At 40.3% G+C, this 26,043-nt stretch overlaps 1 long non-coding RNA gene across 5 annotated transcripts in view; it reads left to right on the top strand.

The window, feature by feature from the left end:
- The window catches only part of LOC117819807, a 73,069-nt gene that overhangs the window by 13,029 nt on the left and 33,997 nt on the right, over positions 1–26,043 (top strand). Inside the window, exon 2 of one of the 5 annotated variants that reach the window (XR_004632635.1) lies at positions 2,795–2,852. The exons of the other annotated variants lie outside the window; for them this stretch is intronic. This is a non-coding gene — a long non-coding RNA (uncharacterized LOC117819807). The remainder of the gene's footprint in view (positions 1–2,794; positions 2,853–26,043) is intronic. 5 annotated transcript variants of the gene reach the window in all.

Here is a 26,043-nt window from a genome sequence, read left to right as displayed (position 1 = left end):
CTCTGGTTTAGATAGCGACACATACCAAACACAGGTTGGCTGACCGGTTTCCTGTCTAGTCACCATGCTCTGTGTCACCTCTATCTGGCCCTTTCAACCACAGATATTTGTCAAGAAGCAGCCTTGGAACCTTATCTTTGCTGGTGTTGTTTGGGACACAAGGGGCCTCGTTCAGGGTTTAGCCTGCAGGCAGGCTGCTACATCGCACTTGTAGCCTGACACCAGTTGACACAGCATAGTTGCCCAGGTCACCCTACAAAAACATGGCTCCCACTCTGGATGAGGCCGGAGAACAATGGAGATATTTTTGTTGACAGACAGCTCTTGGTTGCTCTAATTGAGACTAAGCTCACTCGTCTGGCAGAGAATGGTCTCATGGTGAACTTTAGAGCAACAACATCCTTCCTGTCCTGATGATCAACTTAGCTTGAGACTCGCTCGGTTCAAGCAGTGTTTAAGAAACGTTTCACTCCGCACTACGCCTGAAATAGATTTTCATCCGACCAACATGAATATTTTTGCTACAAAGAAATGTAGAGCTGTTAAACACATTGCTTCACTATTGCTGTCGGATTTACCAAACATCAAACTTGTTACATCTTAGGATGGGTGCTACATTTATGCAACCATAGGGATGTTTTTTCCCATTAGAATAACATCAACAGCAGCTTGTAGGCTCCGGTTTTGCTATTTTCACATCTTTCCAGTCATATTCAGTAGAGATAGACCGGTTATTAGTAGTCAAGGAGGCCGGTAACTAATATTTGGAGCCGTAATTTATTTGAAGTACAAGGGGAAATATTGGCGTCAACATTTTGAATAATACAAACTCCAACGCTAAACTTCATTTAAATGCCTTTAAGCATATATTTATTAAACAGCTTTTCAGATTTGCAACATGTTAAAGTTTTTTTTTATCTTAGACAATAGACATCTTTGTTTCAAAATTCTAACACAAAGTGCAGGGAGCTCCCAGGCTCAGCAACATGTCTTATAAAATTAAATGAAATCTTAAACAAATAAATAAATAGCTCTCTAAAGTTTTCTACAGTAAATAAAGTTTTCCAGAATGTCAATATAACTGAAATGTTAATCTTTCACTTATCTTTGTTTTATGGGGTTATTTCAGTGTTTTTGAAGTGGGGTTGAATGAGTTTTAAATCACTAGTAGTTGTAGGGACCACAATGGATGCTGATCAGCTTGTCTCTGATTTAGTGACTTTTGAGCCAAAATAACCAATTTTTAAATTGAGCTCTTATCAGCCATCGGATTTAAAAAAAAAGGCAGATATGTGTCAAAATGCCGAATATCGGCGCCCGATAACCGGTCTATCCCTAATATTCAGTTGTGTTGCTGCTGCTGCTGCTATAAGTCAGTCGCATCTTCTTGATTATAGTGTCATTTACTCACATAAATCAACTACTGGCAAGGACTTTACGATCCGATATGTATCATGAGGTATCATGAGCCACGATATGCGATACTTTACAAAACTAAACATAATTTATTGAAAATGTAAAAGTGAAACAATTTGCTTATTTGTGCTGAGGTGTGGACCTATTTGATAGAATTTAAAGCACAAATGATGGGGAAAAAATCTGAAACGAGGTCTAATTTCTTTCTTCAGCACTTTGTTTTCATAAACAGCGTTAGTGGTCTTAACTTCTTCTCTGGTCACTCGATCACAGCTCTCTCTCTCTCTCTCTCTCTCTCTCTCTCTCTCTCTCTCTCTCTTTCTTTCTCTCTCTCTCCCTTGCTTGTGGCAACTTTGGACTCATGACACCAGCCTATGGGTTGATGAGCAACATCTACAGGCACAGAGATCGCTGTGATCACAGAAATTTAGATACAAGTTTCCTATTGTTAAAAAAACTCTGTAAATGTTTGGGGACCGTAGAGACATGTTTCTGGAGGTTTGAAAGTGAAATGTCCCATTCTCGCCTGATGAAGGGTTTTAACTGCTCAACAGCTCAGGTAGGCCTGGAGATAATTTGATAATGATTATTATTGTGATAGATTTTTTCTCAATATAAATAAAACAAATGTTCAGTCAAAACTCAAAATAAAGAAACCTGTAATTACACCCTCCAACCACTGGAAAGGGGGACGCAAAGTCTGCAAATAAAATGAAATGAAATAATTATTTGATATTTATTGTGATACTTAAGGATATCGACTGATAAGAAATATTTTATCATGATAACATCATTTCAATATCTCCCAGCTCTTAGTTCAGGATCTCCTTTGTTGTCTTCTTTTTTGTCATGTTGCACCAGATGTTCCAAAGGGGAACAAGTCTGGACCACAGGTAGGCCAGTTTAGTACCTGGACCCTCCTACTACAGAGCCATGCTGTTGTAATATGTACAGAGTGTAGTTGGGCGTAGTCTTGTTAAAATGTTCAAGGTCTTTACTGAAAAAGACAGGATTTTAAGTATCCCCCCTGCAGCTCTCCAAAGTACCCCTAGAGGTACTAGAACCCTCATTTAGGAAACACTGAGGGAAGAGGATTTGTCAGGTCACGTTATACCATCTCAGGAGATTAATTATTTTATATTTTAAGATGAATTCAAATATATCTTTGATAAATTCTGATTCATTACAGATTTAGTATCAGCAGAGCATTACATATAGAGTTCTCAAATGTCCGTCTCAGCCGAGGCCTTGACTTTCAAAGCTGTAATCAGGAGCCAGCAGCTGAAACATAAAGCTTGTGGGCCAAATCTAATGGGGCCTCAGTGGAACGACTGCAGCAGCAGATCCTCCTCTGTGATTCATCTCTATTGTTTTGCAGGTTTGAAACCTTCCCCTCAAAGAGCCTAAGGTGCCCTGCTGGTCCCTCAGCCTGTTAGGTAACCCTGTGTTGTTATCTTCACTTTCTTTCCTCATCCTCCTCATCTTTGTATTTACCTTTTGGGCTGTGCCGTATTAGTTATACATAAACTTGTGATGCATCACCCCTCGGCCATGAAAGATAATTACGGACCAAAAGGAGCAATGGGCTTAATTTTCCAAATTAAGTGAAACTTAATAATTCTCGCCTAAGTCTTGGCAGTGATTAATGGCCGTGAAGGGACTAGGCAAAAATGTTATGTACATACAGGTCAACTGCTTTTTTAACGCTGGATAAACAAAGCAGAGTTTTTTCTGAACAATATGAGATTGAATAGAAACATTAACCAGCGTTAAACAAAAGAAAATTATAATCAGGGGAAGAAATTATATGGATATACATTATTGTATTTCTTGTGATTCCATTGTCACTTAAAAGTTTCCATTAAAGACATATTAGAAACTAATATGCACTATCTATATATGACCAAAGCAGCTTCCACCCTCCACCTAATGGGAACTTTTTCATACATTTAGGGAAAATATAATCATTCTTTTTAATTACTGCACCCAGGCACTCTATTAAAATTCTAATTCACCTCATCCACCTCGATTGATCTGTTCACAGTGGGTGGCTGTGGTGAAATGCACTGTATAATATTCATGCTGGTACGCCTTGGTTGTGCTGTGTGTCAGAAGCCATCTTGCAGCGAATCCCTCACCCACCTTGGAGCGCAGCCTGTGGAACTGATGAGGTGAAGAGCATTGCTCTGCAGCTCCATGCTAGTAATCACGGGACTGAAGAAACACATACATCATCTGCCACACAGGTTGGCATGGCGAGTGAAAAGCCTTCACATCACGTAAGATGTTGGACAAATGATGGCCATACGCGTGTTTGTCTCCTCACAGATGGCTGTGCATCTTCAGTCAGGAAAAAAAGCTGAGCCTGGCACTTCTTCCCCTCCCCCAACCCGCTCCTCTCGCTCCCTCTTCCTCTCTCCCTCCATCCGTCTTTTGTAGCACGTCCCTCCTTTTTTTTGCCTCTCCTCTGCAGGAGGTTTGATATTGGCAACACAGTTAGTGCCCTCCACGGAAATAACAGTGGAAAAGATGACATAAATTATTTGCCAATTGTTTGACACATGCAGGGCATTGTCCTTGCTATAATCATCAGCACTCTGTCACCTGAAGGTATGAGCGGTGCCACTGCTGCTTTGTGTCTCTCTGCTAAACCTCTCGGGCTGTGCGGGCTCCTGCTCCCTTCAGCAAAAAGTATACAATGCACCTTTCCTCCAAGCAGTGAGGAGGAATGAATCACAATCAGGCTTTTAAATTGAAAGGCTTCTACATTCACATTTGCACCTTTGCAAAAAAACACAAGGCCAGTTTCGTAATTAAAAGATAATGGCAGCTAATGCAGTATCTGACTGGCTGAATGATACACATTTTGCTTCTCAGTAGCCAAGTTTCACTGCTTTAAGGAGCACTAACTTAAATGTCATCATCTAAGTATTGTTACAGCACCTGTAAATATTTAATAACATAGACTCATGAGGAGCAGAAGGGGCAGATAGCCAGCATGCCTCAAGTGATGTGGAAGTAACCCTCTTTTACTGGCACTGTGAAGGAAAAGGAGACTTCTTTTCCTCTGCTGTGCTTTCTCTTACAATGTCATAAATACATTTTTATCATAATAATTAAAAAAGCTGTTTTAAGCACTCTGAAGTGTGGGCACATGCATAACCAAAGTTAGTTTGGTTAGCCAAGTTTGGTGTGTCTAACCATAGTTAGCCATAGGTCAGATTTTTTATTTACCTATGAATAAGCTGCCACAAACCTACAATACAAGAAACAATAACAAAGGCATCTTCAAAATGTTGATTTATTCTTATTATAGCATTAGAAAATAGAGGGTAATATTTCAGTGTTTTTATGAGCAGTTACAAACGAAGGAGCCATTAGGGATGCAAAATTCCTGGAATTTTCAAAGTTGGAAACTTTCCATGGGAATAAACCAGGAATTTGCTAAATTGAAGGTTGGCTCTTAATAGGGAACTTAAATTGGGGAAAATATATTTTAGCATCATCCTGACTAAAACAACCAGATTTCATGCAAGTACAGTTGAATATCTATGCTATTCCTCAATCACATGCACATAGCACACTGCTTACTGCAGGGCTATTGAGACCACGCCCCCTACATGCACTTTTTATTTGCATGTTGAATGGGACTCTTTTGGAGGGAGAGGGGCTCTTTTCATTTAACATTTTAAATGGGACTTTGTTGGGATTGCATTTTTGTTAATTTTTGAATGGGTTGGGTCGGAGGGATGAGTAATATTCAACTCAACATTCATGTTTTTGTTCTTCAATGAAAGAATTGATTGTTCAATAAAATATTTAACACTTGATAAAGTTCTACTTATAAATAAATCTGCTTTAATTGTATAATTTTGGATGTATCACTGCTTATAACAAAACACATATTAATGCTTGGATATGATACCTTTCCATTAAATTCCCAGTTAATTCCCATAATTTCCAATTTGGAATATTTCCAAAATTCCCCAGCTTAACTTCCCATGGAAATTTACTGGAATTTTCCACCCCTTTGCAACCCTAGGAGCCATAAAACAAGCCCCCTGTTATCTATCAAAGTCCGTGCATGTCTGCACTCCACTGAGAATATGCTTTCAATTTAAAATATTCATTAAGAAAATTAAATGAATGGGGTTCTATGTGAAAGATAAACAATACATCACTGCTGCTGAAAAAGTTCAAAAGGTTTATTATAAACCACTGCACAAATTCTCACATCTCAACTGGCACTGCTGGGTCTGTTTGGCAGTTCACAACGAATGCCGTCAAACATATAAACAAAGTTTCAAAGTGTCCGTTTTCTAGGCAGGCATATGACATTTAGCAATCTTTACATTTTGATTAACTGAGTAAGCTGCATGCAAGGTACAGAGAAAACAGTGCGTCTTTGTGAGTATTTGGTTTATTTCCAAAGAGCTCGCCAACATCAGTATTAGATATGTTTTAGTTGGCCTGTTTTAGACTGTAGTCATTAGATGTGGATGGTGATGCATTTGTAGTTCATAAATAGCATCCACAGTAAACAAGAGAAGCTCCAAGTAGCTTGATTTCAGAGAGGCTCAGGCGCATTGCATGCTCTCTACACAACACATTACAGTGCATGGATATGAGAAATAGTCTTGGATCAATACATGATTTAGCTAGATGAAGAATGATGTGCCGCTCAGTACGAGAAAATACAACAAGAGACAAAAACGGTCCCCCCTCATGAAAAATGCTCATTATCAATGGGGGAGGTGTTTTGTCTGGATGTAATGAGATACTGTCATGCTGTGGTACAGTGCAGAACAAGCAGAGCCACCCCTATGCAGCCTGTACCATTCTATAATGTCCTTGCCCTTGATCAGTTCCCGCTGCCTTCAATTGCACTGAAAGCCATTATAAATTAATCACCTCGTCTCACAATTTGCATAAAACACACACACAGCAGCATTTCCATTCACCTCCATCTATGAACTGGATTGTGAGAAACTGCATTAAATGGCACATTAAAGGAGAGGAAGCCAATCTGATGCGAAAAAGCAGTAATTCGGTGACAGTGGCAGCGGAGCAATTCCTGTGAGCGCTATAATTAATGTATGCCTTGAAACCATACATGGGGAACAGCTTGGTGCATTTGGGAAGAAATAGAGAGAAATTTCTCCCATGAGTCCCCCACTTGGTTTGTGTAAATTCTTCAGATGAATTTACAGCCATGATTTTTACATTTTGCCAAACCTCTGCGTGCAGAATTACTTTGAAATGTGTAATCTTTTTCTATAGTTACATAGTGTCGCAGAATCCCTTTCAGTTTGTACTTGCTCAAATTATATAACAAATCTGCGCTGGTGTGAAGATATAGACGTCTTGTTAAAAGATGCCAAGCTATAACTCGCTGAGGAGCCAACTACGACAATAAACTCTAACTGAAAGACCAAAGATTGATCGCAGGGATCTTATTTAGACAAACAGGACTTTGAGAAAAAGGCAATTCATCTGATCTGTCCGGATGTTTTCCCCTATGAATCAGCAAAAACCAGAGAGGCCATCCCTGACTCTCAGATTAGAAAAAAGAGCATAAATCATGCAATTATGTTGTCAAAACAACGTCTGATCTCTGCACACGCGCTTCTGTTTACCTATAAAGAATACCTTTATCCTAATGCTGTGCTTAGATGTTCCTAATCAATCTAGTTTTCACACTCATCCACTTGCTGGCTGAAGTTTTAAGCAGGACATGAATGTTACATCCAAAATATAAACTTTGATTTATAGATATTTTTCAAGGGATATGATGAAAAAACATCTACAAAAGATGAAACAAGATATAGATGCATCAATATATTGTGGTCCTGACAAACAACTATCACAATAAAATATTTCATATCAATGAAAATCGATAACTATCACAATAAATACCAAATAATTATTTCATTTAAGTTTAAAGGCAGATTTCTGGTCATGGTGCTAACAGGAAGCTGGTCTTTTTTTGTAAGATGAGATAGATTTTTGTGAAGTTTTAGTTTGTAGATTCTTATTTTTCTCAGGTTGAGATCATTTGCATAAATTGATTTAAATTTACAACAAAGATAAACTTGATTGAAGATCAAATTGTGTAGTGTGTATCAGTTTAGTAGAGTATTGTTTTGAGTTGTGCACTCCCATTTAAGATAACTAAGGGTTACGTGTGGGGTGAGATTGTCCCACAGTGAAGTGAATGCATCAAGGTTATTCAGTGTTCAGTTGTACTCATAGACTATAAAATATGGACGTAGTATCCGTGACGTCACCCATCTGTTCCTGAGAGCTGTTTGGAAGCCAATCGATGGCGGCAGCCATATTGGAAATGTGGAACTCAACAAGGCAGAGTGTGACGTAAAGGGGCGGAGTTTGAGCCTCCTAGCCAACAGCTATGTGTTCCCGACCAGGAGTCACGTCAGTCATGTCCTTATTTGGGCAAAGACTAGTAATCTTAATATCTTCTGAACCGTCACGTTAGAAAAAAATTTAACCCCGTACAGTGTGTGCCGATAGAGAGATTAGCTACGTAGAGCCAGGCCGTTTTTTGAACCAGGCTGTAAACATGTTTATTAATGCTACAAATATCGTCTTTTTCCCATTCATGTCTATGTGGTTTCCGGTGTTTCTGCTGCCAGCCTCAAGCAGATTCTCGATGAATTGCAGTTTATAACACTTCCGCATGGGCTTCATCGTTTAGACCGGAGGTTGCCGCTTGGTTGTACTACGGTAGCGGTGGACATTTAACGTGTTAGAAATGCACAGCAGAAGTTGTCTCTGTGCTCTTCCTTTACCCACATCCTCAAAGTTGATTTAAATAAGTGTATTAAGTTAATAGTTACCGCTGAGTCAACACAGTGTTTGACTAACGACTCTGCTTTGAGCTGGTATGTTTTGAGTTTTCTTCAGTGTCACGGTAACTCATTTCAGCTGCAAACATCTTTAAGCCCCGACCACCTCTCACTCTGCGACATGATTGGTTGTTCAATGCTGTCTTCATCTTCTGTCTAATGTTGGGTGACAACTAGTGTTTAAGACTCATTAGCGCCCCTCCCTTTCCAGTGGTTGGGGGGTGTAATTACAGGTTTATTTATGTTGAATCTTTATCTAACTTTTGTTATATTTATATTGAGAAAATAATATCTCAATATTAATTATATTTATGGAATTATCGCCCAGCCCTACTCTAATGTTAATCAAACGCTCAGAAAACGTTCAAAATTCGGCACACTTTATTTGCATCACTAGCCTAGTAACTCTGGTGTCAATTCATGAGAGTGATGACGTTTAATCGCTTATATGATGTAATGCACAAATCCCAATTTAGATATTTTTGATTTACATTGACTTGCATATTATCAATGACCGCAGGACCCCTGTATTGTTACAGTGGAGTCAGGTTTCATATTGTATCTTAAGTTCCCCTCAGATTCCAACTCCTAATCTGCACAGTTAGACATGTTTTTTTTGTCTCTTTTTACTGCAGATCAAATACATAAATGGAGTACTGGCTTTCATTTCTGCAATGGGTAATTTCTCTGTCATACTTAGGATCAGAAAGTGCATGCCGGCTGATTATGTTCCGGCTGTGTAATGGACATCAGGCTTGTAAAGCTGCCTGCCTGACAATCTAGTTTGGCAGTGAGGAGCCCATATTAACAACACAACAGTAGTTATTCTCCCAGTGCTTCCCTAAATGTCACAGTTTGCATTTGTCAGATTGCAATGTATCACTTAGAGGGGGGTGATGGGAAACCCTCCAAGAGCAACCTTGAATGGCAGCCAATCGGCACGGGACCAATGGCCTCCCATTCCTCCTCTGCTTCAGTGCACTGCACTGGTGCTGCACTCTATAGTATATTTAAACACATGCCGACACCCAAGAGGAGGAGAAATAGCACCTGACCTCCTGAAACTGATATCCTCGCAAGCAAGGGAGAGGGGAAATTGTTTAATGAAGATGGATCACAGTGATGGCTTTACATTTCATTTCTTAACAGCGGGCATACGGCTTTATTACAGCCACTCCTCACCTTTGTCCTCTCTCTCTTAGACGAGGCACTCAGGAGGCTCTGTGCACTCACTTTACTTTGGTTTTAGTGCCTTTTTTGGGAGGTGTGTGCATCTTTGTGAGCGTGTGTGGTGTCTGTTGCCTCCTGGATGTAAAAATCTGCCTGCTTTGTGGAACTTGCTTAGCTGGCTAGTCAACAGGGAAATGTTGACAATTCAGCCCAGTTCCATCTGGCCACATTCTTCCTGGTCTAGCTGCTCTGTGAGGTCTCCTGTGAAATGATGTCCTCTATCAGCAGTGAATGTCACAGGCCCTACACCATTATTGCAGAATAGGATCCCAACAGACTTTATGGAAAGAAAGGGAATCGACATCTCTTTTGTACCTGATTCAACTTGTTCCCTCCCACATTAACTGAGAGGGCGACGATTCAAAACGCACCAACAGCTGTCTTGATTTAATAAAACCTCTCTGTATATTGGATGCAGTCATACTGTGATTCACGTTGCTCAGAGACTCCTCTTGACTAAACAACTGTTGTTTAGTCAACAAAATAGCGACAGTGTTGGGGAGTAACGTAAATTCAGTTCCTAAGCTGATGTTTGGACGCATTTTGAGTGTGAGTGTAGCTTCCCCTAATTTCAATGTGGGTGTAAGGAGAGTTGGGATGAGCCACTGGTTGCCCATTTGACCTTTTGATTTCAACCATTCTCCTTAACATCAGAGATCTCAGATTTTTTCCTGAATCACACAATAAATAAATCAACAAAACACCCAAAATGTTACTGAAATATCCAAATCAGCAAAAAACAAACAAACAACAGCAACCTACCTTTTTTAAAAATTGTAGTAAGAAAAACTTTTTTACACTCATAAATGGGACAACATACAACGTTTTTTTTGAGGTTTACATCAGTTCTTACATGCTACAAAAGAATATTGACCCTATCTAGTTAAGATGGGTCTCACCCAAGTGGCAACCTGCGGTCTAAAAATATGAGTCCAATGGGGAAGTGCTAAAAAAACTGCAGTTCATCGAGGATCCGCTTGAGGTTGGCTCCGGAAGTACCGGAAACCACATACACACCAATTCAAAATCTTTACAGCAGAAATAAACATGTTTACAGCCTGGTACAAAAGACGAGTGTAGTCTGGATAGCTCCCCCACTCTCTACTACCCACATATCCTGTCTCTCTTCAGCTGTCAATTAAAATGCCATTTTTGGGCAAAAATGCCCAAAAATGTAACCTAAAACCAAGATTAGGATCAATTTTACCACATAGGCCTACACATAGCTTCAGTGTGGTCAGTTTCATCTTTTGCTTCCACAGTCAGTGTTGGACTAAAGTAGCTAAGCAGGTCCTGAAACGCACACACTGTGCATTACATCAGATCTTGATATAATGCTCACAGTCGGCATTACCTCTGGCCTGCTGGACAAAATACAAAATCTCACCTAGTGAAAAGTTTCTGTGGAAGGGTCTGATTTATTTTGTGGGGCCCGTTATCTGCTTATAGCTCTGACCAGCAATGGGTCAAAAGTGACAGAACTCGAGTCAGAGACATCACATGCAGTCGTAGCTTTTATGTCAACTTCTATAAAAGGTCCTATAAAATGAAGCAGCAAGAAATATCAGCAGCTCTGCAGAAACGGCTCCATGTTTGAGACAGGCAAAGATTCACAGCCACATTCTGACAGAGTAAGGTGCTTCAGGTTGCTTTATCAACTTGTATCCTGCCTGTCACCATTACTATTTCATCAGAAGTGTTGAGAGTTAACTCATACCTGTGATGAGCTCATTTGCAGACAGAGCATTTCTATGGATGTCAGAGATGGAGCACAGTCTGAACCCTGAACCCTGAACCAAAGGCCGAGGGTTCAAATGATCAACAGGGCCCTCGGGCAGAAAATCTGAACCCCTCTTACCTTAGATGACAAAACTAAAGTGTATCAGCAGCACCATGTTTCCCTGGACTGAGCAGGCTGCTATACGTATTGAATATTTTTACATCATATAGAGATTTTAATCCACTTATGGCCCCAAACATTCTGAAGATTTGAGGCTGTGCTGCAAGGAAATTCAATTTATCTCCGTGGGTAATTCATTTTTGTCCGTTGCATCGAGATATAGATGGACACACAGGTTCCTTATACAGTAGGAAGTGAATTTTAAATGAAACTTAGTGGAAGTTTCAGTCATCAAAAAGTCTGAAAATCTTGCTCTTGTGAACCAAAGGGAGCGTTTGTCTGCTATAACAAAGATATATGAGTCTCACGGTACACAGCTCGCTGGTCTTAATTAGGTCGCTACCATCACATTGGCATGAGCTCCACAACATGCTCAGCCCCTAACCTTATACGTTTATGAATTCCAACATTAACTGTAGCATAGAATACTTAGAGGAATAATTAATGCCGGGCTAAATTGAGTTTGAAGAGCCTGTGGTTTACCGTGTCATTGGTGCACGCTGTCAGCCAATCGAGAGGCTGAGAAATTGGGAGGGTCAGTGTGTAATGTCCATGCGATGAGTAGTGCTGCTTTACGACTTCCATTTCCTCCACCGCGGGCAGCCTTCCCACCGGCCCTTGCTAATGACGCCTCTCTAATGCTGCATGCAGGAGCAGAGGAGGGTAATGTAAGTGCAGATAGGGGAGCCACTTGGGTAAGAATTAAAACACGATAATTGATAATATTTCAATGTAGCTTAACGGCATTGCTCCATATCATGTTCAAGAGGATTATCAATGAATAATTAATAAAACATACACTTATTCTATAATTGAAACTTATGAGCATCTGATGTTGGTCTGCAGAGTGTGGAAGTAATGGGCAAAGCAGTGAATGGAAACAAGTGCTGACCACGGAAGTTGAACTATAATTAGGCTACAATCACAATCACTTGTCCTTCAGTTTCAAATGTTTTTTTTTTCTTTTGCTGCTGCTGCCTTTATGAATCAAACACAAGTGAGTGTGTTTACATAAACACTAGTACCCTGATCCAGCAGACATTAACATAACGTGTGTCTTTATTAGATACTTAAAGGACCTCGCATAACCTCAGTATTCGCCAACCTGTGAATGAGGAGAATTAGCGGTTACTGGCTGTGACAGAGGGTGAAGCAGAGACACACAGCAGGCAGTAAGATGCAGGACTAAAAGTTGTGTACAAACAAACAAATCTGGCACCTTCCCACATACAGAAACCCTCATCCACGCCTTCATAACCTCCCGACTTGACTATTGCAACAGCATTCTTTACAGCCTCCTCTCCACTGACCTCAAAAAACTCCAATATGTCCAGAATTCAGCTGCCCGGTTACTCACCCACTCCTGCTCCAGAGCCCACATCACACCCATCCTTTAGCACTTCCACTGGCTCCCCATACAGTGCCAAATCCACTTCAAGATCCTGCTCATCACCTACAAAGCCCTCAATAACCTCGCCCCCTCATACCTGACTGACCTCCTCAAATGTCACTCCCCATCTTGCCTATATAGCGCTATATAAATGATTATAATAATTCAAAGCTTAGTTTTGAGTAACCTGGATATGGTACCTGAAGTACTCATGTATAAAAACTTTAAGACAACATATAAACTAGGGATGGGCATTGCAAGCCAAACTACTATTTGACAATCATTGCCATCTATTCAACGACTATTCGAACAATCACACACACACACACACACACACACACACACACACACACACACACACACACACACACACACACACACACACACGAACACACACACACACACACACACACACACACACACACACACACACACACACACACACACATACCTGTCCCATTAACAGTCTGTTTGTGTGGCAGTAATGTTATCTAGAAGCAGGACGAGGTGCTGCTAGTAGCGGGCACGGACGGCGTCTGTCACAACCTTCTCGCTGGTGTTTCTGTGATGCGGCGTGGGGTGTATGTTTGCATTTTACAGCCATCCTCAGTCTCTGGAAATAGCGTGTAGTAGTGTGAGATTCAGAAACGGAGAAAATTGCCACGGTTGTCGCTAATGTTTTCTTCTTTTGCTCTTCAATGCAGTTAGCATTCTTCTTCTACTGTTTGCTAATGTAGTTAGCAAACAAATTTAAGACGCTATATAGCCAGCGTCTGTTGGGAATACCGTATTACAACCAGGCACCGGTAAAAACTGGGAAAAATTATACTTTTAAAATGAGAAAATATTCAAAGTAACAATTTTTACAAAGTGAACAAACATTTGAATATTCGAAAATCATGGCCCATCCCTAATGCACTAACAGTCTGTTTGGAAGTTTGGAAACACCTTCTCATTCAAGGGTTTGTATTTATTTTAATTATTTGAAACACTGTAGATTAATACTGAAGGCATCAAAACTATGTAAGAACATATATGGAATTATTTAATGAACAAAAAAGTGTCAAACAACCCAGAATATGTTTTATATTTTAGATTCTGTAAAGTAGCCCCCTTTTTCCTTCATGACAGCTTTGCACACTCTTGGTGTTCTCTCAGTCTGCTTCATGAAGTGGTCTCCTGGAATGGTTTCTAATTAACATGAGCCTTGTCAAGAGTTCATTTGTAGAATGACTTGCCTTCTTAATGTGTTTGAGACCATCAGTTGTGTTGTTCAGAGGTAGGGTTAGTACACAATAGATAGCCCTATTTAACTACTGTTGAAATCCAGATTATGGCAAAACCAGATTATTTCATAGTTTTGATGTCTTCAGTATTAATCTACAATGTTGAAATAATTAAAACAAATAAAAAACATTGCATGAGAAGGTGTGTCCAAACTTTTGACTGGTAGTGTATAAACACCTCACCCCGGGTTTTGGACTGTATTTGTTTGTAGATAAAAAAAATAAGAAAAAATAACTGAACTGCGCCCATATGAACATACGCTCTAACATTGTCATGACCATGTTTTCATGGACTCTATTAATCTGGTTTATCATGTTTCATTTCCAGACTATTTCTGTAACATGCAGGATGAAGCTCAAAACCAGGAGACTCAGGCCAGAGAATTACAGTCTTAGTTTAATATTAAAAAACAAAAACAGACAATCAGATGAAACATAAAAACATAGGCACAGCTCGATACACACATATGCTAAAAAGCAAACTACAGTTTTCCCCCAAAAACCTCAGTGAAATAATCTACTACTTTTTGTTTTTCATTTTCTTTTCATTTTAATTGGGTTATAACTTGACAAAGGCAATATTGTCCCTATTACATTCATACCAATAAAGCTGAATTAAATTATAATTTATCTGTGATGTAAGTAGCTGCCCAAGAATCTGACTGTTCCTACAAAGCTTCCTCATAATAATAACAACGATGTGTTGGGGTTGAAACTCTCATCTTTTTAAAATGCTCAGGCATATGTCTGGAGTGATTATTTGGTTGCAGAACCAAGACCTGTGGACTATGGACTGGGATACTCCTTCCCCTAAGTCTGACAAGTAACATCTACAACATACAGTATGTCCTTCATTACCTCCATGCTTATATCAGCCTGCGTTGTTTTACGTAGGTGTGCTGTTTTATCGGTGCACTGTAGAGATGGCACTGGGTCAATTGTGGTCCAGGCTCAGCTATAGGTGAACCAGTGGAGTCATTAGGGTCCACCCCACAGTGTCAAGGTGCTACAGGCTCTAGCCATGTTGTGCTTCGGAAGTACAATAATTGCAGGAAGCGAGCGACCCGGCTAAATCATGCCAGTCTGGGGGGGTGGAAAAAGAGAGGGCAGCAGACAAGAGCTGGATTATTCAGCCGTGATGCCTTCGAGTGCATTTCCTCCGCCGTGCCCCCTCTGATCCAGCTGTCCCTTATATCAAAGATGTTCTGTTTGTGTTTGGAAATCAATTGATATTGTGCATGATGGATGAGCTGTTGGCAGACCTGCCCTCGCTTTGGAGTGGAGTCAGAGGTGGCCCGACTTAATGGATAGCTTGTCGGCCTTGAAACTGAACGTACAACTCTACTGAAACATGAAATATACAGCTGGTAGAGGGTAGTTTTAGATCACTGATATGTCATGATATCTGTTGTGACCATGAAAATGATGAGTGGTTTGAAGTTGCCCGATCTTCAAATCAAACTACCCTGATTTCATGCTTGGGGAAGAATATTGTTTTAAAATGTAATTATAATGTTTCTCATATTTTTTTATGACTTTTGGAACAAAGAAGCTTCAACAAGAATTCTTTCACAAACAAAATGCTTCACAAACATCTTTAAGGGATGTAACTGGGGGAGGTATTAGACACTGGAGTGATGTTCAACGGGCCTGCCTGTGCTTCTGCTTTCAGATAGTGTGGGAAATATAAGACAGATAGGTGGTCTAGATTAGATAAAGCTATGTGTGCATGTGTGTGTCTTCCAAGTCTTATACAAATAGGGTGAGCCCAGCACTAGCCGTCGTCTGAACGTGCACTTTCATCCTGGTGCTTTTTCTTGCCTCCAGCGATGGGAGTGGATGACCTTTTACTGTCAACTTCTAACATGACAAATTACAGAGGCTGGATGACCGTGTTTTTTAGGAATGCAAGAGTTCACTGCCTGGTCAGGCCGCTAGCAGGGCAGCGGACCCCTACAATGGAGACAGATGTATTAATTGATAGATAATAGTCATAGATGTATTGACTGGGGGGCTCTGTATTTTTTAGGGTAGAAATGTGATAGCAAAGAAAACCTTTAAAAGCGTTTCTCTATTCCTTTCCCCCACAGGGGCGACCTGAGCAGAGCAAAACCTGCACAGAAACTAGATCGCGTACCCAACATCAGAGCTGAACACTCCTGGGATGAACCTCCGCTGAGCTTTGTGGCGTTTTTCCTGAATATAAAGACAAATCAAGGTGCATACATTTCCTCAGTACTGCTCGTGTGTTTACTTTTTCCTCCTGGGCTTGCCTTGGAAGCTGAGAGGGTGTGCTGTGACATGTCTTGGCTGGCGATCCAGGGGTGGCTCACATGGTCTGCACCGCTGCGTGATGTCAGAGCGCGGTTTAATTGGAGATCAGCTGGGCCAAATGCAGCAAGAGCCATGCTTTCTGACCTCATCGGTGCTGATCTGTGCCATCCATTCAGCCCACTCTCTTGCAACCACATCAGTCACCGACTTGTCAGTTTGAGCAAACAGCTCGTAAGTATTTATTGCGCTGATTACGTGTGCTTGCCATGGCCTGGTTGTTCGAGATGCTCACCTGATACTTACCTAATTTACAGTACTTCATGTGAGGTCATTGATAGGTTTAGTGCTGACCAGTCTATGTGATCCAGGTCATCCATGAGGCACAGTGAAGGCTTTTGTTCCTCGTGTCAGATGTGCAGCCATGTGGAAGTCGTTACATATTTACTCTCAGTGTTCACTCAGTCTCACACAGATTGGATCATTACATATTCCTCATTTGCTCAACGACACTACTGTTTTATGCAAATGCTTATTGTAATAGATTTAGACCCATAGACTAAAAATATTACTGCCGTAGTTATTACATATTGCAGTGTAGCCAACAGTTAGTGAGCTGGGAAAATGAAGCAGAAATTGCCCAACATCACATCCACGTTTATAGATTCAAACATTCTGCACTGTGGTAAAAATGATTATTTTATCCCCAGGGTTTTGAAGCACTCATAAACAATCACACAGCTTTCCACGCTTGCAAAAATTCATGTTGGCTGCGATATTAACTCAGGTTCTGTTGGGCTTCAGTACAGTTATTCCAGTGGAATTAAAACACTCAGTACATAAAGCAAGTGTTTACTGTGTTAGCTGTTTTATTTGACTCATTTCTTTATCATAAACCGTTTTAAAACAAATACAGTTAAAGGAAAGGCCAATATATTTTGTCATTACAGTACAATTCTGCACTTTGCTGTAGTTAAAACACCCCACAGAACACAATCCTGCTCCCACACTGATGTGTAGATGAAGCTGGAGACTGAACACACACATCTGTTTGCTATTTTCACCACTGAACTGGAAAGACACAGTCCTTGGTGCTGGGAGAACGGAGAAACAAATGTTTGGCTAATAAAATCTCTCATGCAGACTGAGGGGCTCAGCCACACTGTGGCAATATCACTGAAGGCTACCTAGATTCATGGCTAGTCCTCCAATAAAATAAACAGCCAATAAAACATCAGGCCGGAGCTCCCCTGACAGCACTTTAACATCATTACACTTTCAACAGGCTTTCATTGAAAACTTGAATATATATTTGACTGTTCCCTATTACTCGTAGTCGACCACACGAGTCCAGACAAGCTTTTTATGGCCGCCTACTTAATATCGCATATCTCAATGCTCCGTGTAAAGCGCTGCAAGCTCAGTGAGCGCGAGCATCTTGTGGGGAGATCTGGGGCCGATTTGCGCTCAACGTTGCTGACATAAACTCCACTTCCACCTAATCACTCTGCCTTGACATCAGTAGCAAGACAGCATATGGAGCAGATACGTTTCGTGTCCACAGAGGAATTCACAGACACTTTTACCATCGCACAGGGAGTGATACTACAGGCATTAAAAAAATAATAAAAGTTATAATAATATGATTACTCCATGATAACTGATTATGGGAGAAAACCCATTCCATTAAAAAGAATAGGGACATTAAAATTTAGTTATGCAAATTCAGCCTAAATAAGCTGCACCGTTGTTTGTATTATGCATAATTTAATTTTTATATTTTAATTAAAATAATTAAAAAGCTAACTAATTAGGAGTTGTTGCATTTTGGCTTTCATGATATATTATACATACATAATACAACAAAATGTGTACATAATGCACATTGGAAATGTATGCAATGGCTAAAATTGATATTTGTCATGAAATTCAAACCATAGTTCATGCAATCATGCTGAAATCTACCTTGCAACCAGCTCTCCTTTTTGCTTTTTGGAAGCACCATCATATCACTTCCTCTGAGGTTAATCCTCTTGACCTCTGCTGTTGCTACAGTATTTAACCTGGCGTGTATACAAAGGATTTCAAGAGGATTACAGCGGTCCTTAATGAGGGATTAGCCAAATCCTCCTGTTGTCTGGCCCACTTTCTATTACGCCCAGGGATTAGACTATCAGCAATAGCTGAAGGCAGCTGGGTTAAGAGGGTGATTTTTAAGACAAGTTGCTCTCCTTGTTCTAATTGGAGTTAAATGGCTTGTAAGCTTCACAACAAAGTGTAAAATTTAAAGGCTGTGAAGTACTTAAGTGAAATCAGTGAGCACTGGGGAGACATGAAATACGTCACAGCAGCAGAAACTGGGAGACACTTTTTCCTCTCTTTTTTTTTTTAACTCTGAAGGTTGGATTTTGCTGGTTTAAGTCTGTAATTACAAGCTGATGACAGGATTGCACATTCCATCAGTGTGTGGTCCACAGTATATGTGTGTGTGCATGTGTGTGCGTGTGCGTGTGTGTGTGTGTGTGTGTGTCCTCTGTGACACACAGAGATGATACCAGACTCCCCCTATAGGCCTCCACCAGTACTTCAGTGCTGCTGCTTCAGAGAGGGATGGAAACAACCTCCCCCATAGATGAAGCATTTGAATAGCAGAGGAGCATTGTTGCTCTGATTTAATGTATTCATGGTTCCGCCCCCTTTCTCTTTTTTTGTGAAAGTCACTTTTGGTATGTCACTTTGTAATATGAAAGTTGTGTTCATTTTATGCTGTACTGTTTACACTGTGAAGGAAGGAATCAGTTGTCTCTTTCTGCTGAGATCAGTGGTGGAAAGTAACAAGGTACATTTACTTCAGTATACGTTTTTCTGAGTATCTGTATTTCCTTGAGTATTATTTTTTGGGAAATCATATTACTATCCCTCCACTACATTTAAAAGACAAACATTGTAGTCTTTTTTTAATTAGTTTTGTTTATTACATTTTAAGAGGTAATAGGTTCACAGTACTTATGAATGACAGTGTTGAGAGATTTACATCAACAAGCAAACATTAGAACACGGTGGTCAGCTTGGTCATACTATGGATCATGGCTGTTGATATAAATAGTAATCTCACACCTCACAGCAGAGTGGGAGAGGGAAGACAAAAGAATACACACTAAAGAAGTACGTATATCAATACAATAATTACAAGACTTAATTTAATTGACAAACAGAGAACAGCAGCAGGATCTTATTCAGGAACAAGTGGGAAAATGATATTTTCTGCATAAACAAGGAAGGGGCCCCACACCTCTCTGAATTTACGAGATGATCCTTTTAATGTATATTGAATTAATTTAAGTTATTAAAAATCTCTTTCACCCAGAGGGTGTGGGAAGGGGGTGTTGCTGATTTCCGCCTTATTAGAATGAGGCGTTGAGCCAATAAAGTAACAAAGGCGATTATATCTGATTGTGGTTTAGGTAAGGGCACCAGAGATATGCCAAACAAGGCTGTCATAGCATTAGGTTGTAGAAATGTCCCATTTACCTCCGATAGAGTTTTGAAAATTGCAGTCCAATAATTATACAAAGATGTGCAGGACCAGAACACGTGGACATGGTTTAAACATCGTACTCTTGACTCCGCTACATTTCTATCAACATTCTCATTATTCACTACTTTTGCTCTTTTGTCAGCTGTATGTCACGCGTCTCCATGGTGGAACATAGAACAAATGTCCCAGATCCGTCAGTTCATTTAGTCGCGGTAATGATTGGGGGTCGATCATATAGATTTTTCAGGGATGATACCGATACCAATTATTATTAGTTCATGAGACCAATAACACGTAATTGTTACCAATATGAATTTACAGTAAAAATGAAAATCTTTCTTTCATAATTTAGGATGTGGACCTTACATGCAAAAAAACACCCAAAACACCAGGCTACTTCATCACTAATAATTATAGAGGAATATGTATAATGGAAATAAAGGTACATTTTTATCCCTGCAAACTGTACATCTTTTACAGTTCATGTTTTTATTACCCAGTGGTTCAAGTGCTCAGATCATTCCCTTGAGTAAAACTAGCAGTAGTTGTTGGGGGGACATTAGGGGACACAGGGTGGTGAGTTAAGACAGACCTAGAGAGAAGAACACCCTGCAGCAGAACCAATGTAGTGCATTTTTGTAAATTGGCATGTTTCATCAACCATTGGTAAAATCAAGTGCCAATACAAATCAGCCAAATGCAAAATATCAGCCCCTGATAACTGTCCAGTCCGATAATCGGGCGACCCCGAAATTCATCGTCCAACCTGAGAAAGCATGTCGAGGTATGCAGCTAAATGTTTGTTTTATTCCTGATGAACACTTCTAACCAAGATGTCTGTGCTTGTAGGAACTTTGTTGCTGTTTTTTCTTTCTGGTTGGTTGTTTGTTATTTTGGAGCTGCAAATCTGGAAATCTGTAGTTTAAAAAATGTGAATAGTGTTTCTAAACATCAACATACCTCATGTACATGTATTCTACGACTTTCTCTAGAATGTTAACTCAACTAACAGTCTGACTGAGCAACGTTCAGTTGTACTGAAGTAATATTTGACTAGGAGTATCTAAACTTTCTCTTTTAACAGTTTTCATTGAGTTTTCCATTAACTTCACTATAATACATTTTGTTTGCAGCACACATTGTATTTAAACAAATACAAAATTATAGAACAGCTGCTGCAGCATTTTGGTTACAGTATTTAAGGTTGCCTTTCCCCTCCTATGTCCCATCTCACCCCAGCCCTCCCTTCAACCCCAAGTCCCAGATCTTACATTATGTGATTTTCTTATGTGTGGTCAATCTAAGATTGCAAAAAAGCCAGACATATATATGATGTGATGAGATAATCAGATATTTTCAACATTAAACATATAATTAAAGAAGTAAGTAAAAGGAGAAGCAAGACAAAGCATTAGTAAAAAAAAACCAATAATAATAAAAAAATATAATAATAATGGAAATGTAGTTGTTGTAGTAACTGTGGAGTATCTATACTTTGACTCTAATAATGAAGTTGTGTACATAAAGGGAGAGAAATTCATGTGTCACATTTACCATTTTAAGGTACATAATGCTTAAATGTATGCAGTCTCTAAAAATAGCAGCCCTGCAGTAAATCCTATTTTCATTAAATTTAACATTTTCTGTTCAAAATAGTTTAAACGGGATGTAGATTCAACTTTATGATGATTTCGGATTAAACAGTTTGTGATGCTGCTATGATGTATTGCACTGTACTGAGAGGTGTTTCTAATATTGTGTCCAACTCATTCATACTGATAAAGGTAGATAAGAGGAATTTATAATATTCTGTCCTCCTTCATTGATATAAATGTGGTAAAGCTCAAGAGCAACACAGACTAGTAATAATCATAAAGTTTAATCTCTGATAAAAGTTGCAACTGAAACTGAACATTTCAACTTTACCTCATGTACTGTGTTCTCTGTTGTAGTGTTAGCTAGGTGGAACTGACAACTTAGTGTACATCGCACTTTAAGCTGTGAGACATTCTGACTGAAACACTAACACGAAAGGATGGGTATGAATTCATTTAGCTCCGACATTCACTTGAGCATGTAGGGAATTATATATTGAAGCAACATATTGAAGTTTCTGTGATGCATGAAAAATGTTGATAATACAAAAACACAACTAAAATAAGAGTAGCCCTGCATTCATTCAAGTTTAAAACCTTGTGACTGTTAATTTTGCTTAAATAACTTAGACACAACAGAAGCAAGTCCCATGAGAAATGTGTTGCCACCTTAGACCCATTCATAGATGTCACTCTCACCATACCCTCTATATCAGGGTTTCCTAAACTTTTCAGACCGCGACCCCCAAAATATTGGTGCCAAAGACTAGCGACCCCACTGTCCCTCAAAGTGATTTAATGTGGCGTCATTTAGCTGGTCTGCAGAAATTTAGCCTACCTATATGAGCATATGTCTGTGTTTCATGTGCTGTTGTAAATTAACCTCCTGCTACTGATGCTTTTGATAATGATCTGTTTACTAACCCTAAACTTAGGAGTCATCTGGCAAAAAGAAAGGCAGAAAACACATTTCTATTTTCATGGTCTTATTGCAAGTTTAGTGACTATTTTTGTCGATATTTTTTACTATAATGGGTTAAATGTACTATTTTTAGATCATTAAAAAATATATATATTCTTGAAGACATCTCACGACCTACCCACACTTTGGGAACCCCTGCTCTATATAGATCCTGTAGTAGATCAGTCTCCTTAACCACTTTACTTCCTACTCCATATATGAGTTCGGGGCATGCCCATGTGTGTCTAACCATTAGCCTGTATACATTAATACCTCAAAGGGTATGTCTCTATTTCTGCCTATACCGGTTTATGCTGATGGTTACGTATGCACTTGTCACACTTGCATATAGAATCATGCACATGCAGTGTGTGTCAGTGTCTGTGGGGAGACCATGCTGATTTAGGTCTGTATTTTTGTGTATTTATCCCTTGGATGCAGACATGTGTGTGGCTGTCTGCTCAGTGGGTGGTTCTAAAAAACATTAAATCTCTTGGAAAGCTTTAAATAAAGTAAAAAAACAACATTCTAACTGTGTACTGTGTTAACCAATCATCATCCAGTAGAGCACACGCAGAGTCAGTTGTCCCACTTTTCATCACTCTGAACAACGCTCATGACCCCATCACCTCATTCTTGCCCTCCCAAAGACACCAAGACACCACTTTACTCAGCTCTCCAGCTCAGGCTGTACTGTTTACGAGTTTGTGTGTAAGTCAGCCCAGAGATGTAACCAAACACCAACGCTCACCCCTCTCCACACCGTGTTCTTCATTGTTTCCTCCTCATGAAACACAAATAACTCAATTTGTTTTTGTTTTTTTTTCTTTGCGGCATACGTTTTTAAGGCATCCCACTTGTCAACAGATATTCATGGAATTTGGTCGAAGGCTTCGCAGTGAGCCTGAGCAGAGACACGGGGAGGCTGACAGCGCTAATGGCTATAAAGATAAGTGGAAGAATGTTGACGCTTGAGAAAGCCACAGGCAATGCAAGAGGATGAAAGAGAGAGTTCAGCACTTAGACCGCTCCCTCACTGTGGGGACACACAACTAGTATTCATCAGCTCTCACACTTCAAATTACTCCAGTTAAATGCTACTGAATAAATACGGCTAGCTCATTTAGGCCTTCAAAAATGACTGGGTTTGATGCTCCGTGTATCATATTATATCTGTGAGTATTTTTGGCCCCTTGCCTGCTGTTTTGATGTGGATTTTCTGCGACACCAAGGCATAAATTACCACAGAGAAGACAGAGATAGTTGAGAAATGAGATCTTGAGATTGGTGCCGTCTGCCTGCTTCTCTCTTCCTCTGTCTTTTATCTGTCTCTCCCTCCCTCCATCTGCTCCTCTCTGAGGTGCGGCCAAAGTAAACACCATGTTCAGCGCTCTCAATCACAGGATCTCTCAGAGGAAGAGGGGGGCAGTGCCCGGGCACAGTGCTGGTGGCCATGCGGGCTTTGGGAGTGGGGAGAGGAAGTAGGCCGCTGCCTTTTAGAAACGTTCGATCATTCCAGCGCCAACAGGGAATTCACATCTATCAGAGCATGGGCTTGCGCACTCAAGTGCTCCTACTTGATGTAAATATTTGCATGACATGGGCTGACATGGGAGATCCTATCATAAGTCATACAAACTCATCATAGCCCATTACAAGCAGCACTCATAGTGACCACCAAGACAGACAGTGGCTAAGTAGAGAATAATGGCTGACTCCTGGGCAGGCGGCAGCTACAGTTACAGAGACATGGGATCATTCTGTCATCACGTTTTTAAACAAAATGTCATCCCTGCTATTAGATTGTCATTTTTAGCTGCTCTGTCACAGCCCTGCTACAAGTCCTGTGACTGATAGCTCTCCTGCCGCATGCCTCTCGGCGGCTACGTGCCTGTGCTTTTTCCCACGTATTTCAACCTTTGCCTGACTGCAGCACACATCACTCTCAATTGTGCTTTGTGTGTAGCAGCATGAGGAAGAGCCTCTCTGTTATTTTTGGTGTATGAATGTGTCCGTGAGGTGTTGTGCTTTAGAGACAGGCCTATTCATTTTACTTCTGTCTCTCATCACCTACTGTATTTCAGAGGAAACGCCGGCTTTCATGCAGCAGCGCCGGGGTCACTTTGGGTCCATGTGAGCATTTCCTTCATTTTGTAAAAAAAAAAACATGCATTGTGACACCATCGCTGGCTTGTTTTCCCCTCTCACTCCGCTGCTCTGATACAAAGTGTGTGTTACAGATAGCTTTGGCTGGGATCTAGGGCAGTTTGCCAAGCAGGTTATCCCGCTGTGCTCTTAAGCATAAATCTACTGTTAAATAGTCACTACTCCACATGCAGACAAGTTGCTCTAAGTAGCCTGAATATAAAAAAACACTTATGGGATGTTGGATTGGTGTAAGGTTATCCACCAGGGACCAAATAGATGAACAGGAAATGTTAACATGTATGTAAATCTGAGAGGTGTCTTAATCTCAGCGTGAGCCTCTTCAGTGTAGTAAAGGATTATTTTACTGTCATTATTTACACATAAAGTCTGCAGGGTCTTCAATCTTACACACATCTGCACGACCATCAGAGCTCATAAAATAATAATGTCAGTGTGGTCAGCTTACATGACTGTGATTAAGATAAGGATTATTTGCATGCATCCCTGCAGCAGCTCTGCTGAGAATGATCACTGTCATCCCGAAACAATGGAGTTGATTTATGAAATATGACGATACTGAGACATTCATGATTATTGATTGGTATTGTTAGCAGCTTTAAAAGAGCCATATGTCTTCATCTGCGGCAATGACACACGTATAACAAATAAGTTTACCACACTGTGTGAGTCCAAAACCCAAAGGCAACATTTTTAGGGTTGTGATGCACATCACAGGGTTACTTCATTACGTCTCGTGTCATTATAGTGAGATTCTTGCATGAATTAGCAAAATAAATGAATACAAACCTTTGCTTTGACAAGCACATCCATAAAAAACAGGAGGAGAAAGTTTGTTATTGAAATACAAATGAGTTTCTTATTAGACAGGTGTGCACTTGTTGTACTGCCGTAAAAGCAACACCATTATAGCCGTATAACAGGTACACTGCAGCTTGGTAAGAGACACAGTTTGCTGTTGTAGAGCATGCATCTTAGTCAGGCGGGATTCCTCCTGAAAATGTGTTTATGAAAATAATCTATTTGCTTTGGATTGTCACAGACAGGGGGATGTTGCTACCTCTCAAGGTTAGCGAAGTTGCTCAGATGAATGGTTGCTTGAGACTGCGCTCGTATGTCAATGTTTACCCCATTAGTGACAGCTCCGAGGCAGTAGGCCACTTAATATTGTCTGCGTAGCCCCGGACTGTCCCTGCACACACGCCTGGTTCAAAAGTTCAGCCACTTCCTCCAGGGTCTCATCACATTCTCGCCACATCTTGATTTTCAAAGCTACACGGAGAGACTCGACCTGTCAGGAAAGATAGCACAAAAAAAAGCATGATGGAACACAGGTTTGGAGCCAGGGCCCCCGTTAGGCCGACAAAAGCTGCCTCCTGGCTGCTCTGGTTAAGGAGGCCTGGACGGTGGAAGCTCATATTAAA

This window comes from Notolabrus celidotus, chromosome 10 (genome assembly GCF_009762535.1).
Source record: "Notolabrus celidotus isolate fNotCel1 chromosome 10, fNotCel1.pri, whole genome shotgun sequence".
Taxonomy (NCBI): Eukaryota; Metazoa; Chordata; class Actinopteri; order Labriformes; family Labridae; genus Notolabrus; species Notolabrus celidotus.
The sequence above is the reverse complement of the archived record's forward strand: the minus strand, read 5'-3'. Positions and strand labels throughout refer to the sequence as shown.